General features: G+C 43.3%; 2 protein-coding genes across 2 annotated transcripts in view; one reads left to right on the top strand and one right to left on the bottom strand.

Moving 5' to 3' along the window:
- Window positions 1-12038, bottom strand: part of coro7 (coronin 7) — a 139667-nt gene that overhangs the window by 50298 nt on the left and 77331 nt on the right. The gene's annotated exons all lie outside the window — the stretch shown is intronic.
- The window catches only part of vasnb (vasorin b), a 28830-nt gene that overhangs the window by 12158 nt on the left and 4634 nt on the right, over window positions 1-12038 (top strand). The gene's annotated exons all lie outside the window — the stretch shown is intronic.

The raw sequence follows: 12038 nt of genomic DNA, 5'->3' as shown, positions 1-12038 counted from the left end.
CCGTATGGAAATCTACTAGCAGACTGTCAAACCACATTACCACACAGTAACAATGTGACAAATATTAATCCAAAACCTGTTCTGTGTGACGGACGTGGTCTGAAATTAGCACCCGCTAACAGGGAATAGATAACCAGTTCCCGTTAAGAGCGGGTTCTGAGTTGTCCCCATAGACAATGACACATACGCACGCCGTATCATGTTTCAGTTTGTTTGTGACCGCGTGCCACGGCGACGAGAAAACAAAAACGCTCAACAGCGTGGCGCTACTAAACCTGAGGAGATGCACCCTATTTGTTCTCTAATAACGCTGCACTGTGAACAACAAACCTGTGTTGAAATCAAGAACGGCATTTTCAGTGCACACTTTTGCCTGCTGCATTATTGTGTCATTCACAAGCTTTTTTTTCTTATTACTGGCAGATCATACATCATAAGCAGATCATGCTGCTAAGATGTGGAATTTGGAAGAAATTCATATTGACTTCTATGAAATGCACCATGAATTCCTTTAGGTAGTGCGCTGGATTGTTGCATTCAGCAGATTTAAACAGTCCCGTGTACCGACAGCCTGAAGGGAAAAGGAGGCTACAGAGGGCTCACTTGTTTGTTCCTCCACTTCTGTCACTACCCTCCTCCCCTTTCTGCCCTCTCTCACCTTGTTTTTGCTGTACGAGGAATCTTCTGGTAGCGCACACCTGCTGCAGGCAAATTGAGGAGTTGCGGGTCAACGTTGATGTCTTAATAGACTGTTGCTGACGGATGTCTTTACACTCGCTGAGATACGGCTCACCTGTTTAATCACTGGAGTATGCATGTCAATGTGATAATCAAACCAGGGATTAAAGACTGATGTTGGCCCCCGGGGCGCTGTCATTTATCTGTGAGATTTTACGATAACATCGAGAGGCATTTAATGTCAGACTCACTTCACAGTGAAACTTTAATTCAATCTAATAGGAAGGAGAACCTCTTAAAGGTTCAAGTGGACGACACAGTTAAATCGGATTTGTGTCTAAGAAGCCATTGTGGTAGCAATAAACAAGTCAACAGTGTTGGCAGAGGAGGTAAAGGCAGGGCACCCGAGGCCATGGAGGAGAGGCATGTCAGTGTCGGAGGCGGAGGAACCGTGTTCTGCACGACTGCTGGTTTGCCAGCCAGACTCCCCAACGCTGGCGCAACACCAGCACAGGCAGCAGTTTCACAATAAATTCCTTTGTGACATCCTAATCGGCAACAGTGATCTCCATTTCACATTTATCTTGCGTGTGTGTGTGTAGAACACATGTCTGAGGTGTTTCTTTTTTTTTTTTATTAGGGAGGGAAAAGCCTGCGGGCCAGAATGACAAGAAAAATCACAAACGGTAACTCGTAGAAAAGGAAGGGCGGTGAGGTTTGGGGGCCTGAAAAACAGGTAACACTGCACAGTGCCAGCCTTTAAATGAAGGTACAGAACAAAATGAGGGAGGTTTGTGTACGTATATGACATTATCTAATGTCACTTAAATGTCAACATGAGTAATCTTAATGTCAACCGCTCAATTAGAAAACGACCGACGGTGGATTTTTAAAGGCCGATACAATAACGATAGTTTGGAGCAGGAAAAAGCCGATAGTCTTCTTTACTTCTGCAGCAGCCTAGTCGGCTACTTTTGCATACGCCGTTTTTTTTAATAAATCAGTTTTTTGTCACTCTGAATTTACTAATTTGGAAGCAAATATCCTGAAGTGTGATTTGGTGGATTACATTGTTGGAATATGTTCTATTTATCTGCAATTGGTGATGTGCTGTTCTGTGGCTTACAGTATGACTGGCCAGGATTACTTCTGTCGCGTGCCTCGTATATTGTTAAATGCCACTCTTGCAAACCATTCACATTCGTGCATATTCCCGGAGTAAGGAGGATCCTTAAGTGTGTGATTTCATTTCATGAATGGATTGATCCGTGGCTGGATTATTTGGAAGATAGAACGCCAAATTGGTAATCAAGTTAAAGTAACAGTTGAATGATTTCTTTTCCTCCCTGTCTGCCTGTCTTGTATCGGGGACCAAAAGCTGATAGTGTTGCATTATATGTTCGAGAGATCACTTTTTATTCTCCCCCTCTACCTTGACTTTGTGTACGGAGCCTCCATGCAAACAAGTGATGTACTTTCCTGCGTGACTGGTGCAGCCATCGGCCACTATCGGAACCCAGTTCCGTCGATAATCATAGTTTGTAAAAACCTTGGCGCCAATTAATAGGCCAAACTGATAAACATGTCATGAGTAATAGTGAACAACAACAAATAAATCACTCATTTCACAATCAGCTCATCTATAAATAACTTGCCTCCTTCCCCTACCTGCCGTAGCAATTATCTTTTCAATCATCTTTGTTGTCATAAATGTCATTTCAATCTCCCACAAAGAGGAGGCGCGCTGTAAGATGCAAATATCTTCTTTCGCTCTTTCTTGAGATTGGCAAAGTGAGACATGGCTGGATGTATGTTGTACTGAACTGCATTTTAACAAGTTAAATAGGTCGTATGTTTACTTTAATTTCTGTTTACCCTCCCATTACTTTGGCCTTGAGGTCTCACAATGTCCTCAGTCTAATGAACATAGTTGCCACGAGGCCCTGCAGGGCTGCTCATCAGATTCCAGTCATACTCTTGCCAGCTACATGAACAAACTTGAGGGAAGGCAAAGAGGTGAGCAGAGGAGCAAGGGGAGGGCAGCGTGACAAAGGCGAAGAGGGGAGATATTTGTACAATGTGTCAAACAAGAGTGGCGGCTGTCAGCTGCCCGACGCGCGAGGCGTTTGTGTGCACGTTTTAAAATCGGCGCTTTGACAGAAATGCAGTCTGACAGTCGAGACCTATTTAAGTTCCATGAAAGCCAGAGGAGACACTCAGATAAGTATGCTCAAAGAGTAAGTGGAAAGATGATCCAGAGGCACAGACAAGACGAGCAGACGAACAATGCGCGAGGGCTTCCTCTGCGATGTACGTGTGTCACTGTTTGTCTAACGAGGATAGTCGGCCTGCCAGTCAGCCAGTCCTACTGTCAGTCAGCGTGCTGCCTGACTCATACACACCCTCGGATTTAGTTGTGCTGCAATTTGAACTCTTTACACGGCTCTGTTGCAACAAAGGACAAAGGTAAAAACATCCAGCGTGATCCATCCATACAAAGAAAATAAGAAAGACAGTTCAGGCACAAAGATGTCCTGACAATGAGAGAACGACTCCCACATTCTTTTCTTTCTTTTTATATCAGTGATAGAATAAACATTTGGAGAAATAAACAGTCTGTATTACACATCAGGTAGATAAAGATCAGGTGGCCAGGAGACAAACTGCACATCACTCCGGGCTTGTGGCTGACTGATAAAACTGGTCCGTCCAGCCACTACTAACCTCAAGCACACACGCACACGCACAGCACAAATATTGCCCTGTCCCCGCTCGAGGCCAGGTTAGTCTCAGGTACTTTGAAGACTTGAAGTCAAAAGTAGTCTTTTTGAGACCAGTTGGCTTTGGAATCAGTAGGACAAAAGCTCACTGCTCCCAGGAGTCGGTGAGCCACACAGTACAATGAAGTTTTGATCCTGGGAGGAGGCGTGAACACAGGATATAAAGGCCTGGAGAGCGTACAGCTTTGTGACACTACGATGTCGTATTTACCGTTTCCTGGTGATGTAGTCAGACTGTCACTAACTACTGCAGTGGTAAAGAGAGCGAGAGGGAGTCAGAGAAGGTGCTGTTTGTGTCTCTGTTTGTGCCACTCTGCTGTGACTGACTCAAGCCAGGTCAAAGGTAGGCTGTTTAGGTCACCGACAGCATAAAGGAGGCACAAGTTTGAGAAAAGCTGTAGGTGCAATTTCACAGAGAAGTAAGAAAACAGATGACGGCCCATGTTGTCTAGCGGTGCACTGGAATCCTTTGTGTCTGTGTAATGTGAGAGGCCTGTGGTGAAGATCTCAGACAGATTGCGATGTGATTGTGACCTCAGTGACCATCTGTCCCGAGAGGCCACAGGGCAGGGTGCAGCGATAAAAGATGTGTGTCAGTGTTAAGACATCGCTCACTGGGCAAAACAACCAAACACTGTGTGTAAACTGGGAGAGAGAAAGAGAGAAGATGAGAGACTCTGCATCATGTGTCTCCCCCTTTGTGTGTGCCTTTATTAAAAACAATATCAGTTCTAGCATCTAGAGCACCGTCCGTCATATCCTTCAGCAATAAAACAAAAGGAAATGTGGACCATTTCCTTTTTGGAACTCATAGAGTCTGACCTCTTTGCTCGAAAGCTCAGAGGAGGCAGAGCTAGACAGCAGACTCGGTCTAGTTTGGCTGCTCGGCCGCCCACCTCGGGCCTGCCTCCGTTCCCCTCTCGCCTGCTCCGAGGCACAAGTGTGCAGCCGGCTAAGGAGCTGGAGCTTCAGCGCAAGTCGCATCATTTACTCAGACACACTCCAGAGGGTTTTGGGTTTCACGTTGCCCCGGAGGAGCGGAGAAAGCACCTGTTGTGGAGACGAGCTTCAGGTGTGTGTGTGTAACCGGAGCTGGGTGTGTGCCCGTGTCGAACAGGGCCTGTTATCTGTGTTGTCTGGGCCACGGCTACAACAGAGGACACAGAATACTGAGCAGCAGTGGAAACATTAATCCGAGCATGACCTCTGACCTCGAGGAGTCGCTCTCTGCCTCACTGGTTCACAGGCTTTGTTGTCCTTTGGACTGATTTTATCTGACCACATGAACTCAGCAGAGGTTTCAGATTTCTTTCTTCTCTCTTTTGTGTGAATATTAATGTTGTATTTTTACAATCAAACGTAGTCCTTTAGCACAAACGGATATGCAAGACTTGGATCAGAAAACCAAACACAGAGTTGCCCTGTGTCCCTCCCATAGTGCTTGCTGTTTTTGAGAGTTTTACTATTTCACTACCCTCCCATTCACCCCTGGACTGTATATTATGCTTCTCTTTCAAGTCCTCCAGCTGCAGGCTCTAATGGTAAAGGCTTAACACTGTCCTGGTTAAAACCATAAATCCTGAGATGAAAAAAAGGACAATAATAAGCTGTTTTACAACTCATTTAGCAGAACGTATGGAGCGAAAAGCGCAGAATGAGGGAAGGCATAAGAAAAGAAAAGTCTGTAGGAACCTGCCTGTTGGTTAAGTGTCGCTAATTAAAACAACAAGGCTTTGACATCAATCAGCACCGACAGCGCTGCTGCACGATGGACGTGACTATTACAGGGTCTTTTTCTTGTGGTCGATGCGGAAATCAGTTGGAAAGCTTTGTTTGTGCAGAACATTGTAAAACTATCACGGCCCCCTAATCTCCCTTCATACCACTACAAAGCATAGCAATGATATTGTGGCTTCAAGATGAGTATTGCCAGTGACAGACATAAAACTATCATCCTTCTTTCATTCCACATGTCCGCCTCTCCCACGTCTGTGTTTGTAATCTGACCTTGATGCAAGTGCACAGTTAGTACAGCATGTTTTGGGATGTCGTCTCTCTTTTTGGAAAGGCTACTACTGGCATTATATAGGGTTTTATGCAGCCCAGATCAATCTGTCACAAAATTGAGCATCTTGGTAACGTTTTATATTAAGAATCCGTAATAAGGGTTCCTTAATAGGTAATAAGGCCCTTATAAGATGCTTATTAACATTAATATGTGTTAATAAGACTATATAAGACACATAAAAACACATTTATTGTTAGATTATAAGACATTTATAAGCACTTAATAAGAAACTTGTTAAGAGTTTATATACTGCTTAAGATCATTAATAAAAGCCTTATGAGTTTATTATAATTGTTTATAATAGAATTAAAAACACATTTATTGAGTTTAACGTTCTTCGGCAGTCTATAAACTCTTAACAAGTTTCTTAGTTAGTGCTTATAAATGTCTTAAAATCTAACAATAAACATGTTTATAATGCTATTATTAATACTTATATAGTTTTATTAAAACATATTAATGTTAATAAGCATCCCATAAAGACTTATAAGGGCCTTATTACCTATTAACTTATGCTTATTATGGGACCTTATTATAAAGCGTTACCACAGCGTTCCTTGATAGGACAAAATTACAAAAGAAAACCATTAGCTTTCATGTGATTTGATTTATTATCAGTATAAATAAAAAGGAAAATAAATCTACTTTCCTACTATGCTGCCAAAAAAAAACCCAAGCACCCTAAGAGGGAAATCTTCAGCGAAGATGACGCCAACACGTTTCTGCCTTCCTTTATAATCAGTACATATTCTGTTTGTTGATCTTGCATAGTTTGTTTAACAGGTACAACAGCAATAAAGCACCACAACAGAGAGGCATAGCACATACTTTAGACAAATACTTTGCAGCATTGCATGCGTACCAACCGCCTTGCATCAACATAGTTGACATTTTCAAACTCATAGTTGTGTTGCGTGCTTCTGCACAGACGTGCTCCTCGCTCTCCCGCGCCGCTTCTTAAGTAATCTTCTCATCCTCAGATATTCTACACACAAATCTTTTTTGTTTCTCCGTCTCAACTCTCTCTTGACCCCCTTTGTCATGTTGACGGATAACTCCCCACTGGATTGTGGATAACGGGGTCCAGCTGTGGCAAGGATGTTTCTGACAGTAGATAGGGGATAGGAATATGGGAGTGTGTGTTTTGGAGGAGTGGTCCTTTGTCTTCTCATCGGATCAGGGGATGGAAAAAGGGGCAAAAATAAAGAGGGGACATGGGAAATAGGGGGGGAGGTCACACCAGTCTTCATCACCAGGGTGCCTAAGTTATCATTTACAGCCAATGTGAATTAATGTCCCTGTGCTACTGTAGTAAATCCACACAAGGAGCTGCTTTAGTAGTATATTTTATTAGTGCACCGCAGTGAACTGAACCCCCAGACCTTCAACATTGTAGATCATACTCTAATGCACATACCGAAAGTATTGTTCCTTTAATAGATAAAGTCCCAGAAGAGAAGGGGGCCTCTTTAATGGGAGTATGCACTCTGTAGTGTGCAGCCTTATCCCCTTACTGTGACTTGGCGTGGTGCCCCCCTGTAGTCTCTGGCCCGGCCTGCTGAATTATGCAAGTGCACAGTGACCTGCAGCTCCTCCACACCCACACACACACCGTGATTTTCTTCCCCCTCTTGTACCCTTCATTGCCCCTCAGTGTTGGCCTTCAGCTCTGAAGATAAGGGCTCTTGACGCTTGGCCTGCCGGGATTTAATTGCCGAAGACCACTTCACCCTCCCAAAGCCGGGGCCTTATCCACCTCTCCACCCCGGTGCCCCTGCTGACAGAAACCTGCTTTTGTCTCCGCTGTTCTCTCCCTGCTTTTGTTTTCTTTTCCTACTCATCTTGAAAAGAAAGAAAAAGCGGGATAAGAAGTGAGCCCATGGAGAAATGCTTTTCTTCCTTTTTGCCCCTTCTTATTGCCTCTTTAATTTTTCTTTTTTTCAATGGACTGACCGTGTATTTCATTTGGTGTTGCGCAAAGACGTTCCCATGCTTCTTTCTCAGTATTTCCTCTTCACCGTTTCCCCCTCGGGTGATTCCTCATACTCATCAGCCAACACGTTTTATTTTAATACAACCCATAAACCATAGAGCACAAACACAGATGCGAGAACAATTGATCTGGTAACAAAGATTTTTCCCTATTCATATGAGCAGCACCGTAATTGATCCAATCTATCGTCTGTTTATAAACCCCCAAAAGACTCCCGGTTAATCTCTGAATGCCAAGCCAGTGAGAGAGACAAGCTCACTTTTTCAAACTCAGCTGCTGCCTGTCTCAGGAATGTCTCAACAAGGAAAGGAAATTACAACTCAAGAGAGGAGGAGGAGGAGGAGGAGGAAGGGACGAAGGGAGGGGGCATTCCTCCTTGTGCAGGATGACAAGCCTGTCTTTCTACTATCTCTCTCTGGGCCCTCCACCTGCGATCACTTCAAAACACTCGAGTTAAAGCAAACAGGAGTCACTCAGCACGACGGTATACTGTGGCTCCATACTGTAGTGACGCCACAATTTCGCCTTATCTTACCCACCGATAAGACCTGCACAAGTCACTCGTATCCAGAAAGAAAAACAGGAGAATCTAACCTATGTTTTTTATCTGTGATCTGGCAGTATCCACGAACTGAACGCCCTCCCCCATCCACATCCACCACAGTTTCTCCTCCATCGGGTTATCAGATGTGCTTGGCCCAGTTTTGGAACGAGGCACACTCAAATAAACATTCTGCCCCGGGGAGCTACATTACAATCACCACGTTGAGTTTCTAAGAATAATATTCTCGGTTTTATCTCGCTCTCCTCTCATAGCTGCCTTGATGTCGTTGTATGTTCTGGCACCGGACCCTTCTAGCCGTCTGATTTAATGTACCAAAGTCAAGTTTCTCCATCTCCGGAAGGAATGAGATTGGATTTTTTTTGGGACAGCTTCAGACACACACAAACAGTAGAGTTAGACAGTATCATGTGTAGTTGTTCGGTAGATACACGTTTTGTGTATTGGATTAGAGTTTAGCGAATATCTCCGCTGGCTGTCCGTTCTGTGTGCGCGCTGCAAAAAAAAAGCCGGTTTTCATACACAGAAACAAACAAAGTGGCTCGGCCCAAACCGCCACATTCAGTACGATTGTCATTTCTTTATACAATCAAGGCTTCTATTGAGGTTTTCAAATGAAGCTTTGAATGTCTGTCGCCATATGACATTTTTTGAATGAAAATGTAGTTTTTTAAAGGCTAAACGCCAACAAATATGGATTAAAGCAGAATATTTCGTTAGATAAAAACATGTTGTGAATTTGGAAAAATTTTTTTACAAGGAGCGCCGTAGTGCAAGTGTGTGTGTGTGTTTGAGAGAGAGAGAGAGAGAGACACAATTACATGCAATGTTTCTGTAAGGTATTAATAATAATAATTGTAATGTCAACGTTTTGAATGAAGCTTCAAACTATTCGGTAGGCTACAGTCCTATGAGCCAAACGCGGCATTTGGACCGACCAGGCTATTATTAAAATGTTTAGACTGCTTCTTCATTGAACTTATTTTCAAGTTATGTCATATGTAGGCTGTTATACAACTATTTAAAACAAGTGTCCGGTAGTTGTTCTATAAGGCCGGAATAATGGAATATTAACCGCCATATTGGCCACCAAAAAAAGAGTCTGGTGTAAATCCTGGTCCTTTGACACAGACACATGCAGTATCCTGAAACTGAAACGCAGCACCCTACACACAGTGACGATATGAAAACCTGAGACCATCTGCGTACGCTCCAGCTGTTGCTTGATTCTCCCTAACCCCTTCATCTCCTGTTTATCTTCCCAAATCCTTTTGTTTTCCCTTGTTCTGTACACATACGCAGCACGGCAGCCACTCTTTCTCTCTCCTCATCATCATCATTTCTAAGGCCTGTAATGAAACCTGTCTTTTTCTCTTTGACTATTATTGAAAGGCTTTGGCCACCCTATGGGTTTATGACTCTAGTTATTGATTACTACAATTATCTTACTAACATGGGACTTCTCTCCAGCCCCTGAGTCATGACCCCCAAATTCTTTACATCTCTGTAAATGTAATTACTCACCTGTTAAAGTGAATACCCCCAGGCGCTGGGTGTAAAGGCGATTAAAGGATAGCTGCAACCTTTCACCTCTGCTGCCCATTCAGCTGTAGCCAACAGCAAACTGTCGCAGATGTTATCGTTACTTTCCGGACAACATTTTCCATAAACAAATTGCAACACTAAGCGGGTTTTCTGCATGGCTGGCAAAGTTCAGGTAGTTTTTCTGTGCTGTTAGCAGGTGGTGACTCTGAAAACTAGTTAGCTGCTTTGTTCAATCAAGCCTCGAGGTTTGAGTAGAGTCGTGTTATTGACGTCTGGCTGCACAGAGTAACATTTCTGCCCTGTCTGAAAGAGTTATCCGAATAATAAGAGGAACGCGTTGGCAGCGGGGTTCGGGCGAATGCCATGATTGCTTTTTGTTCATACACTGGAGAAGGAAAAATAAGACATCAGGGAATCTTTCCAAAGAGGGGTTGCAATTTCAAGGAGGAGCGGAAAGAAAAGTATGCTGAAAGAGAAGGAAAATAAATGCCATAGCTGTGGTGTGATGAGATGATACCCTCCCCCCAACAAAAACCCTTGATCTCCTCTCCAAGTTCTGACATTTTTTTTGGAAAGAAAATGTTTCATTAAACAGACAGAGTGAAAGGAAAGAGCAGTAAATGAATATCAAAAAGAAGAAATTATTGACGTTGGCAGCAGCTCTGATGCTACTGTAACACACACTTAGATTAAGTTTAATGTTTTCTATTAACAGAAAGCTGTTTTCAGAAGTGGGATTGACACCAACAAGTAAATGAAACCAAACTACAGCGATTTTGCACATAGGAAAGACAATTAGACAGACGGAGATTAAAAAAATATGCCTGCCTGGTTCAATGACCATTGTGCAAAAAATCTATTAATGCTGTAACTTTAGGAGGAAAAGAACATCCAAGATAGAAAAAGGAAATGAGGAAAATAAAACGTCCGAAGCAATTTCTTTGACATTTCTTGTGCAACGGGCCACAACCCTAGGTAAAGCAGTGTGAGAACAGAATGTTCTCTGTTATATGTGTGTGCGCTCCATCTGTGTAAGACTATAAGTCACACATACTTGGCTTCTCATTCAGGTATTTGCGCAGTGAAGACATCAACAACTGCGCCATTTAAGGCCCTAAAGTAAGCTCCCTCAGGCATTCAAGTCGACCAACACATACAGTGCTTGTTGTGGGTGTCATAAATGTTCAAGGCTTGGAGATATCAACTACTCACTACCCTCGCCCCCAATCAATAAGCTTAGATCACGACATTAACTAAAGTAATCCCAGGTGAATATTGAATGTATTCGATAAGGCTGCCCCATCTTAGTCGATTAGTCGACTAATTGGTCGTTTTTGGTCGATTTCTTTAGTCGACTATTTTTTTTTTTTTATGCTTTATCATGCTGACTGACTCATTTCCAAGAAACTCATGAGCCCATCTCTGGTAAACACCAGATTTAAAGTGGTGCTCTTGTGTGATTCTTTGTGGAGAAACTCAAAATCGTATGAGTGTTAGTCGACTAAGAATTTCTTTGGTCGAGGACAGCCCTAGTGTATGAGCAAATCAGGCTAGGGTGCCTCTGGTTTAGGGTTACGGACAAAGAAGGGCTATTGACTGCCTGAAGAGTTAAAAAAAAAGAAAAAAGAGAGAAGACAAACAGCTGTCTCAAGAAGAGAAATGGTTAACAGATAGAGATGTTGCCTCTTCCCCCCCAAGGCCGTCTCACTTGATAGCAGAGGATGATAAACTGCCACACAGACTAATTGTCTGCAACTAGTTTCTTCTTTATCTCCCCCCTAATTCCTCTCTCTGTCCTTTCCATCATCCCTTCCCCTCCTTTTAAGCCCTTTTAAATACTGTGTTGACGCTCTACCAGGGCGTTTGTTTTGGAAGGCTCAGGTGAAGTGGACTTAAATCACAGCAACTGGTGATCTACAGCACTCTTTTCAGTATCTGTATATTTCATCCAGTATTAGAGACACTTGTCTTGGCAAGCAGCAACACTGGCCGTCAATCTGCGCAATGATAACATAGAAAGCGTGTGTTATTTATATTACGTCTATGGTCAGGGAAGCAGCTCTGGCCTATCAGTGGAGCTCTTCTCCAAGTTTACAACGCCGCAGAGTAAATCATCCACAGATGCATGGCCACGTGCAGCATGGCAGACATACAGCCAAACAAAGTTGACACGGTATGGTTATATGAAACTGGAGAGACCAGAGCAGTGTTTATGGTGAATCATTGAGAGGGCGTGTGTGAAGCTTTTTCACTGTTTCAGTGGCTCTGGAGAGGCAGAAGAACGTTCAAAGTCACTCTGTGTTTTCACTTTGATACATCATCTCAGAAACAAAACAAGTCGGATTTGTTCATTGCTGCCGTGCGTCTGTGTGTTTCATAGGCTATGAAGTCTGTCGTAAACATAGGGAGAAC

Source organism: Sebastes fasciatus, chromosome 13, assembly GCF_043250625.1.
Source record: "Sebastes fasciatus isolate fSebFas1 chromosome 13, fSebFas1.pri, whole genome shotgun sequence".
Taxonomy (NCBI): Eukaryota; Metazoa; Chordata; class Actinopteri; order Perciformes; family Sebastidae; genus Sebastes; species Sebastes fasciatus.
Note: the sequence above shows the minus strand (reverse complement) of the source record. Positions and strands in the feature narration are given on the sequence as shown.